At 39.9% G+C, this 23,853-nt stretch overlaps 1 protein-coding gene across 27 annotated transcripts in view; it reads right to left on the reverse strand.

Annotated features, from left to right (window-relative positions):
* The window catches only part of ESRRG (estrogen related receptor gamma), a 696,316-nt gene that overhangs the window by 497,248 nt on the left and 175,215 nt on the right, over positions 1-23,853 (reverse strand). For 2 of the 27 annotated variants that reach the window (XM_069544593.1, XM_069544581.1), the window contains exon 1: positions 7,170-7,256. The exons of the other annotated variants lie outside the window; for them this stretch is intronic. The gene's annotated coding sequence lies outside the window, so the exon portion shown is untranslated. Of the gene's footprint in view, positions 1-7,169; positions 7,257-23,853 lie in introns of those variants that run through there. 27 annotated transcript variants of the gene reach the window in all.

Raw genomic sequence — 23,853 nt, forward strand, 5'->3', positions numbered from 1 at the left:
TAGTTTAAAAAGTACAGATGAGTGAAGGGAAGGCTTTTCAGCATATTTAAAATCATTAAAACTCTCCCGTAAATAGTTCTTGCTCACATGACAGCACCTAATGTCAATAATGTTAAGCTTCCTGCATCATTTCAGACTGAGCCCCCGGTTCGTTCCTGACACAGCTTTGGTGCCAGCTTCTAGCAGGTGGCCACCACCAAGAGTCATCATGCTTCAACAGAACTCTCCATTCTGTTTCCGTATCCCTTGTTTCCACAAATGCTACTGCTTCGTTGAACATGTCTCACAATCACACACACTGCCCCCTCTGGTTTGTGTACCATCTGTGTATGCAAATGTATGTGGGCGGGTGCACACCCAACCGGAGGGGCACATTTTCATTCCTCTTCCACATCAATATGGTGATGAATTTCCCGCTTAGAGCTTTTCTGACAGCTGGACGAAATGGTAGCTCCAGTGACCAGGGATGTCCTGGCTTCTCCTTGCAGAAAGGTATTCAGCGCACGTAATAATTATCCATCCATCTCGTTCACAGTAAAGGCATGGCAATGCAATTTTAGCCTTATAATCAAGACCATATGACAAAAAACCAAGGCCATTAGGGACCAATTTTGAGGATTCTCTGCAAGACCATGATTTTCCAACTGCACTTACATATGCTGAATAGTTACCTCTGCACGACCGCACCTGCTCTCATTTATGGAGCCCCTCTGTTTTCCAAAGCTATTCTTAATAATGAAATAGGGTAAAGTTTTAAAGGCTGGCTGACTTTTTTTTCCTTATTATTTTTTTTTCATTTCCCTAAGCATAGAATGAAAACGCTGAGGGTGAGGTTTCTGCTCATGCCACTGACCATACTTCAGGGTCTGCGTTTCTCTCTTCTTCACTTCCCCCTCTGCCCTGACCCCTCCCATCCTTCCTCTCAGCCCTGCCTCTGATCTCAAGCCTGATCTTCCTGGCCCATAGTTGCTCCACATGGACTTCTGACCACCCCACTTCAGGTTCAGTGACATAATAATAATGATGTCTCTGAGAGAAAATGATGTCATCATAAATCTAGGAGCTGTCCAGCAAAGATTCCACTCGTAAAGTAGAAAGATGGCCAGAGTTACTTTGAAATAATATAAAACATGGCTCAAATATTCTTTCATGTCTTATATAAAAATGCTTAGAATAATGAATAAAGCCATACCCTTTGATAGATAAAGCCATAAATACTGAACGTAATAATATGGTCTAGAATTAATGATTTATCAATCTGAGGGGCAATGGGGAAAAATAATCATTTCACTAGTAAGAAAAAACACATTATAAAGCCGCCACAAAATAAAAAATGGCCAAGATGCTAGATTTTGCTACCATTACTTTGGACTCTCTATGTATAGACTCTTCTCAGTCTTATTTTTTAATTGTTCAAGGGACAAGAAATTATCTCCAAACATCAATTAATTGTCACCTTGGTTCCTTAGCTCGTAAGAGGGGCAACATATTATCTCATTTCTGGACATTCTTCTAAAATTACAAGATAATGGACCTTTTAATGCAAGTCCACAACTAATTTTTTAAAATTGTAAGACAGCATGGATAATGCCATAAGCAATAACTCAGTATAGTAACATAACAAAAACAACAACAACAAAAAACTCCATACAGTCCCTCTCCATTGAAGAAGTAGTCATACATTGCAGATGGCCATGTTTGGGAAAGTTCTGTGAAGACACCCGACAAAAAATTCTTACCTCTGCATTGAGGCCATCAAAACCAATCTGTTTGTTTTGTCCACTGCTCTGGAAATGAAATTGTTATCCATACGTCTCACTGCTTAATTTAACACAATGAATCTTGGCCTATTCTTAGTAAACAAGAGCAGAATGTATTGTGCAATTTCCAATACAATGCACTAAAAAGTTTCTAATTACTTGATTAAGGCATGTGGAGACAAGGGGACCGTATATAAAAGGAGCCAATGATATTGGCTTGAGCATTCCACCAGTTGAACAAAGTTCTGATTATCTAATCAGGTTCTAAATATGTGCAGATAATGTATCATCTATAAGAGGGTATAGATCGTGTTAAAATATGAGCTGTTTCCTCAATTAAGGTACTTGCCAGCTGACAGGCAGAGAAGTAAGTTGTGACATCTCAGTAGTGATCCCAACCTGAGTATGTGTGAAGTTAGCTGTTCCTCTGATTGTCACCTCACTGGAACTATTTGCCTTGGCAGCAGTACATGGAGTTGGTTCTACCTTAAATGTGCATCTCTTAAAACGCCTTCAAAAAAGCCTGCCCAGTGGTGCTGCTCTGCAAATAAAGCCAGTATGTTACCTAGAAGCTAACCTGTCACCGGCTTGACAATGCGGTTACAAACAATAGAATGGGCCAAATCTTTCAGAAGAAATCATACAATTTTGAAAGCTACCTAAGGTGGGTGTGAACAATTCCTGTGTCACTCATATGCCAATCACTTATCTATCAAAAGCATTAAATCAACGAATAAACAAAACCAAACTTTAAAGTAGAAAAGAAAAAAAATTAAATTAAAAAAAAAAAAACAGGTGGAAGCCTAGTATTCTGCAAGAATCTTAAAATTACACTTTTAACCATAAAGGTGATAAAGAATTCAAGATGATGAAGACAAATTATGAAAAGCATTGTATCACTGTGATGCCAGATAAGCAATGGATAAAAGTCATTCCAAAAACTCTAGAAGTGGAAAAGGCTGTGTTAGATTTGTATATCTTTGTTCAGCTTTGGAAATACTTCTTTAATTTTGCTCTCTTCCTCACGTGGAATTAAATACTTCCTCGAGTCTCCTCTGTTGATTATTCTTCATTTTCTCATCCCTGAATTGTTAAAGAAGCTAAAACCTTGGACCTCCTTTTTATTCTACATTCACTCCCTAGGTGGTCACAGCTAGCCTCTGTAATTTTTAATACCATACATATGCTGACAAATCACAAATGCATAACTTTAGCCAAAATGTTTCCTCTGAACTTCAGCCTCATCGATCCATCTTCCTGCTTCCTAACCAATTCATTTGGATGTCTATAATGCATCTCAAAAGTAACATTTCCAAAATGCGTACTGATTATTCCGTGTCCTCGAATGACTGAGCACCATCTCTGAGCACCCTTGCTGTTCCCTCTGTGGGAAGTTTCTTGTTCCCCATATCTGCCTACCCATTTCCTCACTTTTTTTTAGTAACTTCTGGAATATTCTGACTAAAAAAGCAACCACATCTTCCCCATTCTCTATTCTACTTATCCGGTTTTATTTTTTCCATAATATTTAGCATTAAGATGTGATATTTTTAATTGAAGTATAGTTAATTTACAATGTTGTATTAGCTTCCAGTATAGAGCAAAATGATTCAGTTATATATATGTGTATATTCTTTTTCATATTCTTTCCATTATAGTTCATTACAAGACACTGAATGTGGTTTCCTGTGCTATACAGTAGGTCTTTGTTATTTATCTGTTTTATACATGGTAGTGTGTATCTGCTAATCCCAAGCTTCTAATTTATCCCTACTCCCCATCTTTCCCCTTTTGTAATAAACTCATTTTCGATGTTTGAGAGTCTGTTTCTGTCTTGTAAGTAAGTTCCTTTGTACCATATGTTAAATTGCACACATAAGTGACATCATGTAACATTTGTCTTTCTCTGACTTACTCTACTTAGTATTATGATTCTAGTTTCATCCATGTTGCTGCAAAAGGCATTGGTCCCTTCTTTTGCATGGGTAAGCAGTATTTCATTGTGTGTGTAAACATATGTACACTTAGTTTTTCCTCACTTGGCTTCCTTTCCTTCCTTCCTTTTGTCCTGTTTGCTTTTCACCTTTCCTTCTTTATTTCTCTCTGTCTCTGTTTCCATTTGTTTTTTTCCTTACTTCCCTCCCTCTTCCTTCCTTCCTTTCTTTCGTTATCTCCCTATACCAACATGTAAGCTCTATCAAAACAGAGAACCTCTGTTCACTGCTATATGTCCTTTCATTCCACAAGTGTGCTGTCCACTATCATACTCCCAGATGCTAGAACAAATTTTTAACTGTCAAAACTACTGAGATGACTATGCATTTGGACTGCTTGCAAATTTAAACATGAGAATTTCTAGTCTTCTACTGTATTAGACACGACTGAGTGACTGAACTGATCTGAACTGTATTTTCTTTAAAAAAAAAACATTACAATTTTATATTTAAAAAGAAAAAAGAAACTTAAAGCTAGGATTCCAAACAGAACGTAAAATCCATGACATGCTTTACTTAAAAAAAAAAATGAAGCTGAATAATACATAAACCAAATAGAATTTCTAGAACAAAATGAAAAATTATATATAGAGATAGATAGATTCTATTAAGCAGAGTAATGATAGAATGGATAAATGAATCTTTGCTGACTGCTAGCCATGGGTCAGAAACTGTTAATCCTAACAAGAACCCCATGAGGGAAAATTTCCACTTTACAGATTAGGAAATTAAGTGTTTGATCAACTTGTTACATTTATATAGCTAATCTCAAAGCCAGGATTTAAACTGTATTATATTGTATCAGTTTGCCTAAATATACATACACATGGTGTGGGTATAAATTTAATGTGAATTAGAAACAGAACACTACAGAAAGAAGCCTGGAATACAAAGAGAAAATGTAACGATTCTAGTCTCTTGGAGGCTTAACATTTTTAATAGGCATATATTTTTATAAAATTATCACAATGTATGTATTTTTGCAGTTTTTACATTTTATTTTTGTGATAGTGAATATAAAATATGTATCATATATGTAAATTATGAAACATAATAATAAAATGAACCTTCATGAATCCCCTATCCAGCTTAAGTAATAAGCATTGCCAAAAGTTATCCGGGGGCCTTTTTTAATTGCACACAGCTCCATTCCTTACCAGGAATAAACACTGTCTTGAATTGTGGGCATATCATTCCTTTTGTTTTCCCTGGAAATTTTACCACAAGAGTTTTCCTTAAATAACATAATTTACTTCTAACTGATATTTCAAGATGGTGTCATATGGCATATAGTCCTTTCTGGTTGGTTGTTGTTTTCTCATTAAATATTATTAGTATCTTCCTATGATGTGTCTGTGTTGATGCACATAGCTGTGGTTCATTGATTCCATTGCTCTATCGTATTCCAGTTTATGAATATACCAAATTTACTTGTCCAGCCTTCTGCTAACTTCTTCTGCAGACATCAAAATACATTATGAAGCTACCATGAGACGATGTGTTCCTTATACGAGGACAGACAAATTAATCAATAAAGCCAAATAAATAGCTCAGAAACAGGATCACACCAGACCAAAGCTTGGTATCTAACAAAAGTAAATTGCATATCTGCAGGGAAAAGATGAACTACAGTAAATTGTGCTGAGATCATTGATTGCCTTTAAAAGGAATCCTTCCTTAAACTGTCTATACACAATTGTAAATTTCAGATGAGTTACAAATTGTGAAAAGCAAACCTCTAAAACATTAAGAAGACAGTATAAGAGAATATCTTCATGACTTTCAGTTAGAAAAAAAAATATTTTTGACAACACAAAAAGTGTCAACCATCAAGAAAGACTGATAAATTCTATCTAAATGAAAGTGAGAAGATCTTTTCATCAAAGGATACCATAAGGAAAATAAATGGAGAAGTCATGATTCTCAGAAGATATTTAGGATATATTTATCTATTTCTTATTAAGGATTTCTTTTTTAATTATACTCCAACCTTCTCTGAAATAGTCACTACTTAAATGCCTTCCTTTTATAGGTTCTTTGTTCCTTCCTAGTGCTTTGAAAATTAGGGACTCCATAAATACTGCTGACTAACAGATTTTTATTTTAGGCTGTTTTCTGCTGCAGTACATGTAAAATTTTACCTTGCTTTAAACAAAGGCTACTAACTATAGGTGGCATTGTTGTAGCATAGATCATGTTCTCAATTACCTGTATGACAGCAAAGACTGATCCTAGTAAAACTTCATTTAAGTTTTTTAATTCAATTGAACCAGAAGGTCATTGACACTTCAGTAATTGCTATTGAAAACCATTTGGCTAAAAGAGAAAAACACACACATAGATACACACAAAATAAATTGTGACATAATCTGTACTACAGATTATTCATTTTAAATGGATTGTCTAGTTCTTGTTACAAGATCATTATTGCAATTATTTTACCTAATACATTTCTTAATGATTCCAAAACAATGGTCAAACGTGACATAATTTATACAACCCAGCTAAAGAAAAATTGGCAGTGCTTTTTCGGACCACAAACAGAAAGTCCAGTGTTTAAGCTGTGTTCTAGTTCTAAACTATGGAATAAATACAAAGGGATGAAAAGAACAAGAGAGGAAGTGATTTGCAAGAAGCTGTGGGAGCAACCCTCTTGCTATAGATGGGCGGCACGCAGCGTCAGGCCCTGTGCCCCCCAAGCGCCACTGTGTGTGGATAACCAGGCTGTTCCCTCCCGATCAGAGGTGTCTGGGAAAGTCTTTGCTTTTCTTGATTTCCTCTCTGTTTCCATTCCAAGAAGACAGGGTTAATATTGCTCAGTCGTGTCTGACTCGGCGACTCCAAGGACTGTAGCCCACCAGGCTCATCCTCTGTCTATGGGATTGCCCAGGCAGGAATACTGGAGTGGCTTGCCATTTCCTCCTCCAGGGGATCTTCCCGACCCAGGGACTGAACTCAGGGCTCTGGCATCTCCTGCATTGGCAGGTAGATTCTTTACCGCTGAGCCACCTGGGAAAGCCAGGGCTCAGTATAGCTAAGTGTCTAAAATGCCCCTTCTCTCTAAATGTTTAAAAAAGTGCTCCCACTCAAAAAGTATGGCAGAGAGCAGGGTGTGAATGAAATTCTCAGACTAGATATTTAATCTGTCAAGTCCAGCATCTGTCATCTCATCAACTGAATCTTGAATTCCCACAACTAGGAACCTTCTGTTTTGTTTGTTTGGGTTTTTTTTTGTTTTTGCTAAATATAAAAAAGTCATCCTTAGGCTAACACATTCTCTTGTTAAAAAAACGAAGCCATGACGCAACATGGGTAGACTTGGAGATCATCCTGCTAAGTGAATTAAATCAGAGGCAGAAAAACAGCATATATCACTAAGACGTGGAAGGTAAAAAAATGATACAAATGAACTTACTTATAAGACTGAAACAGACTCACAGACGTGGGCTGCCATTTCCTTCTCCAGGGGATCTTCCCAACCCAGGGATTGAACCCGGATCTCCTGCATTGTAGACAGACGCTTTACCGTCTAAGCAACTAGGGAAGCCCAAAGCTATGGTTACCAAAGGGCTTCAAATGGGGTCAGGGAGTTTGGCATTAGCAGATATAAACTACTATGTATACAATAGATAAATAATAGGTTCCATTGTATATTATGGAGAACTATATTCAATATCATGTAATAAACTATAATGAAAAATAACATATATATGAATAATTCAATCATTTTGCCGAAACACAGCACTATAAATCAAGTATATTTCAATTACAAAAAAAAGTAAAGAAGCCAGTACAATCCCAGAATGTATGAATAAGAGTACATTATTTAAAGAATCACTGAAATCTTTTCATTTCAAACTTGCTTTTTAAAAACACTGAATTTCAGGTCTATATCAGCAACATGATACATGGAAAAGAGAGCTCAGGAAACAACAGCGAAAATAAACACAGGTGTGGAAAAGAGCAACTGAGAAAATATATACGTTAATACGACAGGATGGTGACAAGCCAGAGGAAGAGCTAGGTAGATTCTGTCTTCTCACAAACAGATGGTGGTTTCTGATACTGTGACAACAAATTGGGCTTTGAAAACACAAACACCTGAGTTTAACACCCATCTGTCCATCTGAGTCATGGACAAGCCATGTGATTCCGAATAAGTTCTGTCCTCTCTCTGGGCTGTTTATTGACAAGACAGGAAAGACTGTTCAACCCCTGAGCGATCAGAAGATTCGATGAGATGACGTACTTAAAACACTTTGCGAGCTGCGAAGCACTACATAAATGTGATTCATCTATTTAAAGCATAATTATCAAAATAGACTCTCCCTGAGGAAAGAACAAAGGAAACAGGCTTACTAAATTATAGAAAAAGGAATTTCTATGACACAGCAGCAGGGGAAACGTCCTGACTGACAATGATTGCAAGGGAGGGGACAGAGTTACTTTCTGCAGTTCAACCACCACTGCTTGATGCCGAATTAAAACAAACTTTCTTGGAGAGAAAGGCATAGCGTATGACACTTGCTGGTGCCGCTCAGAATAAAAATTGAGTTCAAAGTTAACAAAGGTCCCTATCTTGTTCAGTCTTCTAAAGACAGCCTTCTATTGTGTCTCCTGGGGCCCCAAGGAATCTAACTACGTCAAACTGTGTAATTCTAAAGTATCTGCTGGCTCTCTCTTGTAAAAGTTTAATGAAGATTTGTCTATCCCCCCTCCATTATCCCCAAATGAAGCCCTTTTATTTTATCTATTTTTACAGTAGGTTCTTGTTGGTTAACTATTTTAAATATAGCAGTGTGTACACATCAATCCCAAACTCCCAATCTATTCTGCCCTAATGCCACTCCCCTGATAACCATAAGTTCATTCTCTAAGTCTGTGAGTCTGTTTCTGTTTTGTAAATAAGTTCATTTGTATTTTTTCACATATAAGCAATATCATATTTGTGTTTCTCTGTCTGACTTACTTCACTTAAAATGATAATCTCTAGGTCCATCTGTGCGTACGTGTTCCGTCGCTTCAGTCATGCCTGACTCTTTGTGACCCTATGGACTATACCCCACCAGGCTTCTCTGTCCATGGGATTCTCCAGGCAAGAATACTGCAGTGGGTTGCCATGCCCTCCTCCAGGGGATTTTCCCAACCCAGGGATCGAACCTGTCTCTCCTGCAGTGCAGGCTGATTCTTCACCACTGAGCCACTGGGGAAGCCGCAGGTCCATTCATGTCCCTGTATTATTGCATTCTCTCTTCTTTTTCTATTTATTTACTTTTTAATTGAAGGATAATTGCTTTACAGAATTTTGTTGCTTTCTGTCAAACCTCAACATGAATCAGCCATAGGTATACATATGTCCCCTCCCTTTGGAAATTCCCTATCTACGTCCCCATTCCACCCCTCTAGGTTGATACAGAGCCCCTGTTTGAGTTTCCCGAAACATACAGTAAATTCCCAATGGCTATCTATTTTACATATGGTAATGTAAGTTTCCACATTATTCTAGTTCATTCTTTTTTGTGGCTGAGTAATATTCCATTGTGTCTATGTACCACATCTTTATCCATTCTTCTGTTGATGGACATTTCCCAAATGAAGCATTTTTAAATGAGCCACCAACTTATAAATGTAATTTGATTGAATTTTGCCAAATATTAAACATGCAGGCTGTCCTTAGGGCAATCCAGGGAAGAGGAGAATCACCCTGCTCTCTGATCCTTCCCACAAAGGACATTAAGGGGCCACTTTGGACAGGGTTCTATGGTAAGTGCTAGGAAGACACAGCAAAAGCTAAAGCAGACAGTCTCTGCTCTCAAGAAGTCTCCGTCTAGTAGGAGATACAGACATTACTCAAAGCCACATTCTCGAAAATTAATGCCTTGAAAGTCTTCAGTGAAAGGACTGATCAACACAGAGCACCCAAGTAAGGGTTACCTAAGGGTGAGAAGAATTAGAAGATACTGGAGGACACAGTAAGTATTAACTAGGCAAACATAGGACTTCAAGATTTCTAAGCATAGAGAGAAGCAGGTGCAAAGGTCCTGGGGCAGAAGGAGCATAACAAGTCACGGATCTAAACGCAGCAGCTGGGTGCACGCACAGGGCAAGCGAGAAGCATGGGAGGAAATAAGGCGAGAGAAGTGGGTGCAGCCAGACCAGACCAGTATTCTTAGGCCGTGTTTAGGATTTTGGCCTTTATCCTTAGAGCAAGGTGAAGCAGCTGATGCAATGGAGGTTAAGAGAAAAATAAATCACAGGAGTTAAGAATTCCTTGTGGAAGAGGTAAGGAATGGCCTTAACTGTGCTGGGCTTCCCTGATAGCTCAGCCTGTAAAGAATCTGCCTGCAATGCAGGAGCCACAGGAGATATGGGTTTGATCCCTGGGTTGGAAAGATTGCTTGGAGAAGGAAGTGGCAACCTACTCCAGTATTCTTGCCTGAAAAATCTCATGGACAGAAAAGCCCAGTGGATTATAGTTCAGTAACTGCTAGTGATGAAGTGGAGGGAGGACCAAAAATCACTGGATTGGTCTTCCCTGGCTCAGTGGTAAAGTATCCCGCCTGTCAATACAGGAGTTGTTGGTCACTAAGTTTTGTCCTACTGTTTGCAACCCCATGGACCGTAGCCCACCAGACTCTTCCATTCATGGGATTTCCCAGGCAAGAATACTGGAGTGGGTTGCCATTTCCTTCTCCAGGGGATCTTCCCAAACCAGGGATCAAACCTGAGTTCTCTTGCATTGGTAGGCAGATTCTTCACTGCCTAAGGGGAAGACACCGGGGAAGTCTTTCAATGCAGGGGATCCAGGTTCGATTCCTGATATGGAAAGATCCCACGTGTCTCGGAGCAACTAAGCCTGCGCACCACAACTATTGAGCCGGTCCTCTGGAGGCCAGGAGCTGCAACTACTGAAGCCTGCGTGCCCTACAGCCCATGTTCCACAAGAGAAGCCACAGCAATAAGCCTGCGCATTGCAACAGAGAGTTGCCCCCGCCCACCGAGACTGAAGAAAAGCTCTCGCAGCAACAAAGACCTAGCATAGCCAAAAGTAAACTTAAAAAATTATTTTAAAAAAATCCCTGGATAGTTCCTCAGATGTATGGACACCAAAGCAGGGGAAAGGAGTGGGATGGACTGGGAGACTGGGACTGGCATATATTATATATACACTATGTATAAAATAGACAATTAATCAGAACCTACTCTATAGCTCAGGGTACTCTACTCAATGATCTTTGGTGACCTAAATGGGAGGGAAATCCAAAAAAGAGGGGATATATGTATACGTATAGCTGATTCACTTGGCTGTCCTGCAAAAACTATCAAAACATTGTAAAACAACTATACTCTGATAAAAATTAATTTAAAAAAATTACTGGGTGGTTCCTTAAGTCACCAGCATTATCTCCCCCCAAAGTGGACCATGTGGCCTGATCATCTCAATTTTTGTACCCCGTTCGGTATCTCTCCTGAGCAAGTCATTGCCTTCCCACAAAAACTGAACGATGCGCCCCGGGGAGTTTAGGTGCTGGCAGTACCTGATGAAATATACCTATGGGACGAATGAGGCTGCAGAGGGGTGCAGGTGGCAGCTGACAGTGAATGTGAGTCAGTATGTGTCTGCCTAACTCTGGTGGTTCAGATCGTAAAGAATCTGCCTGCAATGTAGAAGACTGGGGTTCGATCGCTGGATCAGGAAGATTTCCAGGAAAAGGGAATGGCAACCCACTCCAGTATTCTTGCCTAGGAAATCCCATGGCCAGAGGAGCCTGGCAGGCTACAGTCTATGGGGTTGCAAAGAGTCAGACCCGACTTTGCAGCTGACACTTTCACAACCCTGGAGGTAGACCTGGAAGGAAAAATCATCATCCAAACTTTCTCCTTCTTTCTGCTCCAGATAATGGCTCTCTCCATTAAAAATGTCCCTACTATTAGTAACTCAGTATTTATAAAAGGAGGAGAGAAGAAAAAACTCTGGCAGGGAAATAATAACAAAATGTATGATCCACAGAGGTGGTGGGGAGATATAATGTTATTTTACATATTTGATATAGAGCCTAAATTAAGCCATAGAAAAGAGGCCATGAATCTTCAAAGCCTCATTATCAAGCCTCCTTAAACCTCAAATACAGAAAAATACATTTCATAAACAAAGACCCAATAGGATTTTAATAGTACAATAAATTTCACAGACATTTGCACTAATCACATTTCATTACATTTTTTTTTTTTAAGAAATTCCATTTGATGGAGAGTCAGATTTCGAAAGAGGGTGCAAAAGACCTTTTAGGAAGTTAGTTTTTGACTGACCATCAAAATGCCAGTCAGATTTGCTATGGACACATCTGATATTATGCAACTGAAAAGTTGTACATAAGCTTCCCCCCCCACCTTCCACCACTCCTGAGTTTCACTGTATCATGGTCCGTCTCCTGTGTCTCTGGATACATCTTTCCTCTAACCATCCCCAACAGCAGGAAACTCGGACCTCAATTAGAGTCGTCAGCTCATCAGGTGTTCCTGATGCCTTTCAACAGTTGCAAGCTTTCTACTGCAAATTTCCATCTATATATTACCTGATGAGAATGAAGACAGTCCAGTCTGAATGCCATCACCACAATAATCTTAGACCCAGAAAAAGAGATACATTTATTTATTACTACTTTCAGACCAGAGCAAAACATGCCCCTCCCTGGGCCCCACACTTTAGTGGCCCCTTCTCTGGCTGTGTCTATCTCTACTGTATGGGACATCTCTAGGGCAGTAGGCTGTGTGCACCTTGAGTTCATGCACCACCTCTAGACCCTGGAAGTGTTGGGATTCTCAAATCCCCTACTTGCAAGCTCCTAATCTTACTTTAGGTTGGAATCCCTCCTCAGGATGCCTGACTATTCTGCCAAAAGTGTATTTCTGACCAGAGGGGAGACCCAAGAGCAGCTATTATAAAGGGATATGATTGTGTCGACTGGGGTAAGCATTCATTTGAAGACAAGGCACCTTGAGATGCTGGAAGAAGTTGGGGGTGGGGACTTCCCTGGTAGTCCAGTGGCTAAAACTCCTTGTTCCCAATCCGAGGGGCTAGGGTTCGAACCCTGGTCAGGGAACTAGATCCCACATGCTGCAACTGAAGATCCTGCATAACTAAGACCTGGCACAGTTAGATAAAATAAATAATTTTATTTTTTTAAGATGAAGAAGCTGGGGGTGGAAAAAGGAGAGGATCAGGGTAGAGGTCGGGGGCTGAAACACAGTTTTTGTCCTGTTGCCTTGTTCTAAGGCAGCACTCTAAGAAGCCTACCTGATTCTATACTAGAACTTGGCCTTTTGAGTCACTCTGAACAGAGTTTCTCAAAGTGTGATGTGCTAACAAGGTACTTGGAGGTCTTGTTCAATGCAGATTTGGATTCAGTAAACCTGAAGTCCAGTCTGAAAGTCTGTGTTTCTAATAAGCTCTGAGATGATGCAGAGGCTGCTGGCAGGTGAACCATACTGTGAGTACAAAGGACATGAAGGTATATTTTTTCAAGACAGAATGAAAGAAGATGTTTTATTTAACAATTTGTTTGGTGTGTAGCTTTTCAACAATTGTGAAGGGGCCCTTCACAAAAGGGCCTCCATTTGTACTATTATTGCCCTAGCCCAGAAAACACTTTAGAGATATGCCTGCCTTTCTTCTTTCATACCAGGGACCCACCGATTTCACTCATCAGAGTCAGGGAGAGTCAGCTTGAAGAACAAAAAGTCTCAATAAAAGATTAACTGCTTCTATTTTGCTTCAGACGCTGCACCAGAGAGGTGCCCACCCAGGCTATCCACATATTCTAATTCAGATCCGGTGAACAATGTGAGGATTCCTCTGCCCTTGGCTATTTTCACTATTCCCAAGCCCTTGGCTCCATCTCTACTTCGTAGTAGTCATTTTGCAAAGAGAAACCAGGGGGACCAGGTCAAGAGTTGCCACTCCTGCCTAGGAAGATGCACGCCTTCTTGGGTACAGGCTCACCTGCGACTTAGATACCTGGCTGATCTGAGATACAGTCTCCTTCCTTGCCCGTCCTGTCTCACTGGGCTCAAGATGCTGTTTCCTCGTTCCAGCATCTTCCCGAGTCCCCAAGAATGAGCATGAGATGTCTCTCTTTTTATTTAGTTCTTTGATTTCTTTTTATCAGAGTTTTGTAGTTTTCCTTGTACTTAGGAGTTTCATTTGGGGGATGTTAAGGTACGTGGTATTGCCATCTACTTTTTCTTCTACAAGGAATTTGCTTCTTCTACTTTAACTCTTCAATCAAGTCCTCTTCTTAGGCTAACCCCTAATGAATCTTCAGATCTCAGACTATCTGTCATTTTGAGAAATCTTTCTTAGACACATATTTAATCATTCACTCAACTTCTCATACATTCATTTAATAAATCTATTTAAAATTTCTACTACATGCCAGGTGTTATTCTAACTCTGGGGATAAATTAGAAATATAGAGTTCTCTGTCCTCATAGAACATATACAAATGGGGAGGGGCAAAAATAAAAGTAAACATAAAAAAACCTTTCTGATAACAGTAACCCAATTGTATGGGTACTTATTAAACAATGAACGAAGGCATGTTGAATTCCTTTAGGAAGACCATGGAAATTCATTTTTGGTTAGCTTCTTCCTTAAACAAATTGAAAGAAAAAAATAGAGAATCTATTTTATGTCTCTATTGACTGCAGCCCCTGAACTAATTCAATGATGAGTGCACATTCACTGCTTAAGAAATACTTAAAACAGTTGACTGATGTTTCAGGAAGCACAGTTTGGACTATAGGCTCTTCTATAGAAGTTTGTAACCAGGAATGTTAAATCTGAAATGGAGAATGCCTTTCACAACAGATACATAAGGATTCCCTTTGAACCTAAGGAGCAGGCATACATAGAAGAATTACCACTGTCTTTATTTCAAACTAAAACGTGTCCCTTTCCCTACCCCAGATTCTAATTCAAACAGCCACAATCCACAGCCCTTTACTCAAATCAGGTTCAACTGATCAGGTTCAAAAATCACCACCAATGGTGGCTTTTAATTTAATCTCTGGGTGTTGTCTTCATGGCAAGCAGGCTGGGAACCACTAGTAGAAATATTATTGAAGCTACTGAAAGTTTTACTATCAACTGGAAAATCCACAAACAAAAATGAAGATGAGAAAATGCATCTCTAGAAATCTAATGTGCAGTTGGCTAAATGATAAACCAATTTGAATTAGTGAATTCTAATTGAAAAACGCCATGACAAAGTATTTTCCCATTAAAACAGGAATTTGCTAAAGGCATTTTCAATTATTTATCATGCTCCAGTAAAAAGCTTCACACATCCTAACGACACAGTGTCTTCAACTTTGCCTACTGATCGAATTTTTAGCACAACGGCACCTAGCTCAGATGACTTTAAAAATTATATGCCAATGACCTTGACGGTGTTCTTTAATTTTTATGAAGTTCTTTTTTCCCTTGCTCTCTACAGTCCTCACATCTAACTGCACAGATGCTTTTAACTTGATAACCTAATTATTATCTATAAGTGTTAATATTTTTAACCTTATCGGGGCTGATCTGCCTCCTGCAAACTGACAGTTCACCGGGATTTACTAGAGGAGTAGAATATTTGGAAATTTTGACCACCGAAAAGGACATTTTAGATGAAGGACTATCTCCCTTTGAAGCTCACAAATATTTGAATGTCCTTTCAATTGCTTAGATAACTTACTCTTCTCAAAATCAGGGCAGAGGTGACTGCTGGGAGCCAAAATTGTGGATTCCAAGCCCACAGGGAAGGGAATATATTTGGAACATAATACCCTGTTGGTGCTCAATAAATGTTTATTAATGAGCCCCAATTTTTGACCCAGGCATGGAGAATAAGTCCAAGGAAGGAAGACTATGCAAATACACAGAAAGGTCACCCAGCCCTACATGGGTGTGTGGCCCAGGGTGGGGGCAGAACCAAGTCATTCAGGTGACAGGACACTCTCCTGGGTGTACAGCAGTGACCCCGGCAACCCCCACTCCAATAGTTATCTATCCCATTAAAAAGAACGTGGAAGAGCATTCTGTCAGTGGTTGCAAAACCTGCTGTTCGAGGAAAAAAACAACCAATCACTACAAAAATTCAAAACACTCTCCACATAACAGCTTAAAGAGATTCTTGGGCCAGAAGATTCTCGATGGCGAATGGAGTGAAGAAAAACAAAATGTGACCTATAGAAATTATTAATGATTCACCCTTATCCACTGACTCTTGTGTAACCCACTAGTCATTGTAGTTAGTCCACACTGTAAACTTGCAGGAGACGGGCGTGCTTTCATGAAAAAGTTAGTCGCTCAGTCATGTCTGACTCTCTGCAATCCCATGGACTGTAGCCCAACAGGCTCCCCTGATCATGGGATTCTCCAGGCAAGAATACTAGAGTGGGTAGCCATTCCCTTCTGCAGGGAATCTTCCCAACCCAGGAATTGAACCCAGGTCTTAGGCATTGTAGGCTGATTCTTTAGTGTCTGAGCCACCAGGGAAGCCCAGCTCTCATGAAATCAGGCTTCAAAACATCTTTTCAGACAACAGATTTATCTTGAAAGTGACATGTCAGAAAGAATCACAAGCCTGGGAATTCATGCGATCCAGGCTGATGACAGTGGACAAGGGCCACTCCAAAAGTGAAATTAAAAAAACAGTACCACCTTCCCTGATAGAAAACAGAAAAAGCTCAAAACAGTTACCAAAATGCCTTATAAGATTCATATGTCCTTTCTCTCCAATACCGCAGAGAAGAATGTCTGTATGATTTGGCACCAGTCATTAGCGATTCAAAATTATTGTTTTTAATCTAGTAAGTAAAACAGAAATTTGCGATGGTTTATTTTAATAAAATATTTATGAGCTTTAGGAAAATAGCTAAAACAGCTCTGATCTGAAAGTGAACAATGAAAATGAACTAAATTGATATCTCCCCAGTAGGACATGCAGCTCAAAACAGATATACATAAAAGACCATCCCACCTAAACTAAAACTTTTAAACTATATTTTTGTAGGCCTCCTCTGCTTTTAATTGAAATCTTAGCTGAGGTGGAGATTACCTCTTTTCCTTCAGCTATCCTCACCTTGTCTTGCCTGAAGGCCCATAAATTATAAATTATTAAACAATCATATTTGTAGCAGCCAATTGATTTTTTAGAGAATCCATACTGATTGAGATATTCTAGACTAATGATTTGAGGTTACGGTATTTAGATATTATTACCTCTGATGAACTCAATTGGTAGAGCTTTTCTTCTATTTATATTATATTCTATTAATACATAGTCCAACTTGCTTGTCAGCCTTGGATTCATCCATCAGACCAATAAATGTGGCCAGTTGGCTTTTGCAATTGCCAAAGCACTTGATATGCTAAAACAATGCCAGCTATCCATAAAAGATTGTAAAGACTGTAGCTGTGATAGGTTAGCGAGCTGGTTAGCATCGTAACTGGGGTTGAAGTCATAGTTTTAATTGTTGGTTAGGCTAATTCATCTTGCTCTCTTCTAGTAATTCAGAAGGCCTCACTAAAACACAAATAATGGCCAGTAGGTTACACAAGAGTCAATGGATCAGAGTGAAGTTGCCCAAACCGGGTAAATTAATTGCTAGTTACCTGAAAAAAAAGAAAAACATCAAGTTCATAGCCAAAAGTTCTTTGGCACCTCTCTCTTCATATACAAAAGATAAATACATGTTCAATATTATAATAATGCCTAACAACTGTATTTGAGATGTTCTTCTTTGCCTCAGCTCTTCAAGGACCCTTTGGATAACTGAAATGTTGGAATCCCAAAAGCTACGGTCTCAGCACTTAATAAGGAAGATGATCTTTATGAGAGTAATTTTGCTGAGTTTAAGTGTCTACTTTGCCCCAGACAGGCTATATAAACTTGGTCAGAGTATTTAACATCCCAGGACCTCCAGTGGTCTGAAAGATGAATGAATACCTACTGCATAAGTTCAACTCTGATAATATAAATAAAAGCATTTTAATTTTTAAACTCCTGTCCAGTGCATATATACATTTTTGTTGTTATAGTTGATATCAGAGTGAGAAACTAAGGTTTTAAAGGCTGTAGGCGGCTTCCCAGGAGGTGCTACTGGTTAAAAATATGCCTGCCAAGGTAGGAGATGTAAGAGGCGTGGGTGAGATCCCCGGGTCGGGAAGATCCCCTGAAGGAGGGCATGGCAACCCACTCCAGTATTCTTGCCTGAAGAATCCCATGGACAGAGAAGCCTGGTGGGCTATGGTTTATAAGGTCACAAAGCGTTGGACACAACTGAAGCGACTTAGCACACAGGCACGTTGAAGACTGTAGGACGAAGGTCTGCAGGTCAAAGGTTTTCTTTCTCTCTGACCTCACATCCAAACCATTGCCACATCCTGCCGGCACTACCTTCAAAGCACTGGGCTGGCCGAAAAGCCCACTCGGATTTTCCTATAACATCTTACAGAAAAACCCAAGCAAACGTTTTGGCCAACCCAGTATATCCAAAGCCCCTCAACCGTTTTTCACTACCTCCATGTAGACCTTGAGGGTCCAAGCCACTATCACCTCTCCCTGCTTTTGCCCTTGTTTCTCTAAAAAGCTGCTGGGAGGATCCTTTATAAATGTCAGATCATGTCATTCCCCTCCTCAAAATCCTGCAATTTGCTTCATCTCATCCAGAGTACAAGCCACAGCCGCGACAGTGACCTAAACATCCACGCAGCTCTGCCCTCTTTCTCCCTTGACACCCTCTCCCCTCACTGTTCCCTCCTGAGTATACTTCCCTCCAATCTCACCACTGTCCTCGCTTACCTAGAACACACTAGACGCCGCTCTTCCTCGGAATGCTTGCATCTGCTGGTCCCACCACCTGAAATCACCCTTCTCAGCCATTCACATAACCATTCCCTCAGTGGCTTCAGTTCTTTCTGCAAATATCTCCTCAATGGAGTCTTCTCTGACCAACCTTATATAAAATCAAATCCCAACCCACTTCCCCTCGCTCTATTTTATCCCATAGGACATCCTGTCTTCTATCCTTCTTCAGTTGTTTACTTTCTTACTAGAACGTAAGCTCTATGCCAGCAGAGGCTCTGCCTCTCTTATTCACTGTCCTGTACCCAGAACAGTGCTGGATCAATAAATACATGTGAAAGAACAAAAGAGAAGAAAGAAAAACAAAGGAACGGATTCCAAATCCTCCAGCTCTGCCTTCTAACAACATTCTTTTTCTTTAATTGAAGTAGAGTTGATTTACAATGTTTTGCTAGTTCCTGCTATATAGCAAAGTGATTCAGTTATACATACGTTCTTTTTCATATCGACTTCATTATGGTTTATTACAGGATATTGAATCCAGTGCCCTGCGCTATACAGTAGGGCTTTGTTATTTTATATATAGTAGTTTCTGTATCTGCTAATTCCTAATTTATCCCTTCCCCACCCCCTTTCTCCTTTATTAACCATAAGTTTCTAATAACATTCCTGATTGTTATAAACCGGTAAGCATATGAAAGAAATAGCCAATATATGCTTAGTCTCTAATACACTATACGATCAGGGCATTATCCAAAACTCTGTTTGCAGGATTGTTCCCACCCAACTGGTTACAACACTGCAAATCAGTCACAAATTCCAGTGTGACTCGTAAAGTAGAAGGGAATTATTATTATAATTGCAATCATTATCATTAACATTTCTGTGTATTTAAAGAAAAAAGCAGGTAACTTCCATCTATGTTCATCTTTCCAAAAATTGCTAATTGACTTGAGCCTCTGAAATTTCTGATTCAACAGGAAACTGAATTTGACTCCTGTAGATAATTCATTTTTTCAAAGAGAAAAAGAAGCAGCCGAAAAAATATTTCAACACTTTGTAAACTGAGGTTCATAAAATTTGTATTCCTAAACCACATATGCATGAGCCTCCAAAGTTCTCAAGGTAAAGAATAAAAGGGCTGGTATATAATTATTTAAACAGAAAAATGAGCAGCAGCACTTTAAAACTTCTCAGTTGGAAAGGGATATTTTTGGTCAATGATCTATTTTTATTTCTGCTCTGCTGTTTCTCGAGGAGTCCAATGACAAGGACCTGTCCTTCAAAGTTTTAGTCTGTGGGCATAGAATTAGCATTTTCAATTATTTTCCTTGGATGAAGTATACAGGTCTCTTTCCCTTCCTACCCCCCACCATTCTCCCCTTTTCTTTCCCCTCTGAGGACAGGGAGGGCAGTTTCTGGGTTACCCTTTCTTTTTTTTTTTCCAGAATTTTCTCAGCAGGCTACCAACATACTTTTAAAAAGTAATTTACAGCTCTTTTTCCAAAAAGATAAGAACCCAGAGAGGATTTAGATACCATATGACATACACTCAAACTATCAAAACTATTTGTTTTAGCTAACAAATTCATGTCATTCTTAGCAGATACATATTTTTGTTACTCCTTCCAATTCTGCAGCAAAGCTAGTTAACTATCATCTTGGAATCTTGGATAATATACACAGAACAGTTGCCCTTACAGACGTATTTAATAAAAACAAACACCGAGTGGGAACTTAGAAACAAGACCTGATTACTTTGTCACCCAAGGAACAACCATTGTTCTACATTTTTCTTTTTTTCTTTTTTTCCCCTACTTTTTGGTCATGCCATATGCAGGATCTTAGTTCCCAATCAGGGATCGAACTCACAGCCTCTACACTGGAGGCAGAATCTTAACTACTGGACCACCAGTCCTTTCCATGAACATTTTACCACCTTTCTAATACAACAATATAGTCAGCTCAAGGGCAGATACGGAAAGGAGGAGACAAAGGGGCAACTTCTGTTTAATTTTTAGTAGAGCCAGTATCCAAAAAGAGTCAAACCAGAAAGCTAGGAGTAAAGATTGAACTCACGCGGAAGCCATGAATTCTTCTATGGTGATATGGTTGTCCTGCCGATTGGGTGGAGGGCCTTAGGAGGGGGCCTCCCTTTGTTTGGTCTCTGGTCTGTTTATTCAGAGAAATAAATGATCTACAAACACACTAGAAACACACTATGCTGCTGCTGCTAAGTTGCTTCAGTCGTGTCCGACTCTGTGCGACCCCATAGACGGCAGCCCATCAGGCTCCACCATCCCTGTGATTCTCCAGGTAAGAACACTGGAGTGGGTTGCCATTTCCTTCTCCAATGCAGGAAAGTGAAAAGTGAAAGTGAAGTTGCTCAGTCGTGTCCAAGTCTTAGTGACCCCATGGACTGCAGCCTACCAGGCTCCTCCATCCATGGGATTTTCCAGGCAAGAGTACTGGAGTGGGGTACCATTGCCTTCTCCGATAGCTAACTTAAAAGGCACAACACAGAATTCTGAAACTATTCACTACAATCCTCGACCTTTTGGTATCTTGCCGTCTCACACCTAAGGCTTGAGAGGAAATACCAGAGACACAGAGGTCTGGGATCTAATTTCTTTGACTGCAAAAAACCATCCTTAAAGAGATTCGAAACCAGGTAACTGATGGAATAACCAGGATATCTTTTACATGCATGTGAAAGTGCCAGGTCTGTTGGGCACCAACTGTATGCTGGGTCCCTGTAGGTTTCTTTCATTTTGAGAAGCAGATTCCTGGGACGGACCACCTTAAACTCTAACCCCAAAAGCTCAACATCAAACTGTCTTGCTGCTCCTAAGTTGCTTCAGTCGTGTTTGACTCTTTGCGACCCCATGAATTGCAGTCTTTTCCGATGAGTCAGCTCTTCACATGAGGTGGCCAAGGTATTGGAGCATCAGCTTCAGCATCAGTCCTTCCAGTGAACACCCAGGGCTGATCTCCTTCAGGGTGGACTGGTTGGATCTCCTTGCAGTCCAAGGGACTCTCAAGAGTCTTGTTCAACACCACAGTTCAAAAGCATCAATTCTTTGGTGTTCAGCTTTTTTCACAGTCCAACTCTCACATCCATACACAACTACTGGAAAAACCATAGCCTTGACGAGATGGACCTTAGTCAGCAAAGTAATGTCTCTGCTTTTGAATATGCTATCTAAGTTGGTCATAACTTTCCTTCCAAGGAGTAAGCGTCTTTTAATTTCATGGCTGCAATCACCATCTGCAGTGATTTTGGAGTCCAAAAAAATCAAGTCTGACACTGTTTCCACTGTTTCCCCATCTATTTGCCATGAAATGATGGGACCAGATGCCATGATCTTCGTTTTCTGAATGTTGAGCTTTAAGCCAACTTTTTCACTCTCTTTTCACTTTCATCAAGAGGCTTTTTAGTTCCTCTTCACTTTCTGCCTTAAGGGTGGTGTCATCTGCATATCTGAGGTTATTGATATTTCTCCCAGCAATCTTGATTCCAGCTTGTGTGTCTTCCAGCCCAGCGTTTCTCATGATGTACTCTGCATAGAAGTTAAATAAGCAGGGTGACAGTATACAGCCTTGATGTACTCCTTTTCCTATTTGGAACCAGTCTGTTGTTCCATGTCCAGTTCTAACTGTTGCTTCCTGACCTGCATATAACTTTCTCAAGAGGCAGGTCAGGTGGTCTGGTATGCCCATCTCTTTCAGAATTTTCCACAGTTTATTGTGATCCACACAGTCAAAGGCTTTGGCATAGTCAATAAAGCAGAAATAGATGTTTTTCTGGAACTCTCTTGCTTTTTAGGTGATCCAGCGGATGTTTGATCTCTGGTTCCTCTGCTTTTTCTAAAACCAGCTTGAACAACTGTCTTACCCTACACAAATATTGCTTTCCATGAGTTATCCAACCATCTACTGGAAGTTCCTTGGCTCTGCAGTTATCCCAGGGCTGAAATCTACTTCAGAGCATGTATTGCAATCTAACACCAACTAACATAAACATCTGATTCAAGTTACTTGGAAAGGTGTATCCAACAACATTGCTAGTGCTAACACAAAAATAATGAAAAGAAGTGTTAGGTACTTAAGACGTAGAAACATGCAAACTAGAGATCATTTTAAAACTATACAATAACATTCACTTCAAGCTGGGTTTCCCAGGTGGCACTAGTGACAAATAATCTGCCTACCAGTGCAGGAGACATAAGAGACAAGGGTTCAGTCCCTGGGTCAGGAAGACCCCCTGGAGGAGGAAATGGCACCCTACTCTAGTACTCTTACTGGAAGAACCCCGTGGACAGAGGTGCCTGGTAGGTTACAGTCCACGGGGTTGCAAAGAGTCAGACATGACTGAGCGTCTGAGCACACATACACATTAAGCTATAGAAGGGTCACTCAGTATGTCCAAGGAGAAAATGCTCCTGAAAGGGCATGAATATGTGTGTTCATGTATACAATACACATATCGCTCCCTTCCCCCATTCATTCTAGCACTCCCAGCTTAACATAGAAAGAAGTTGGAAAGAATTAAACTACAATGCTATTCCACACGGCTGTAAATGCTTAAGCTACTGGCTGAATCTCTAAACCATGTCAGTGCCACTGGCTGTTTCATTAAGTTCACCTTTGGCAGGTGTAACCTTCATAACCCAGTGTCTCCATCGGACTGACATTTACACAGCAATATCTTTTTAAAGCAATAGCCGTCAATGTTAAACACCTCTTAATTATGGGCCCATTGAACAAAGGTAGCATTCATCTCTTCGTTTCACATAGACAGGCAATGGCAGCGGTGGTGGCAATTTTTATTTGTAGGAACCTAACTGCCACTTAAGACTCATTTTTATTACTCTTCAATAATGAGGTTTGTGTTTTGTTTTGTGCTTAAACGATGGATTGGACTCCAATGAATCTGTCTTTCCTCCTTATTACTCTTATGACTTTCATGAGGAAGGAGAGGGTTTAGGCACGTCCCATTTTGTATCCTGCCTTAAACCAAGTGCGCTAGAGGGGAAATAAGTAAATCTGGAGCCTCCCTGCTCTATTAGACTAATCACAGTGGGATCCAGAGGATGGAGTATCTAGAGCGAAGATGGAATCATTTTCTTTCCTATACTAGGCTCAGCACTTTTTACATTTCTATTCATAACAGGGTTAAAGCCAGTGGAATGCCATCTCTTTTTCTATTATGTCGGTTTCTTATACTGTTTATAGAGAAATTCT

The sequence above is a fragment of the Ovis canadensis genome, chromosome 12 (assembly GCF_042477335.2).
Source record: "Ovis canadensis isolate MfBH-ARS-UI-01 breed Bighorn chromosome 12, ARS-UI_OviCan_v2, whole genome shotgun sequence".
Taxonomy (NCBI): Eukaryota; Metazoa; Chordata; class Mammalia; order Artiodactyla; family Bovidae; genus Ovis; species Ovis canadensis.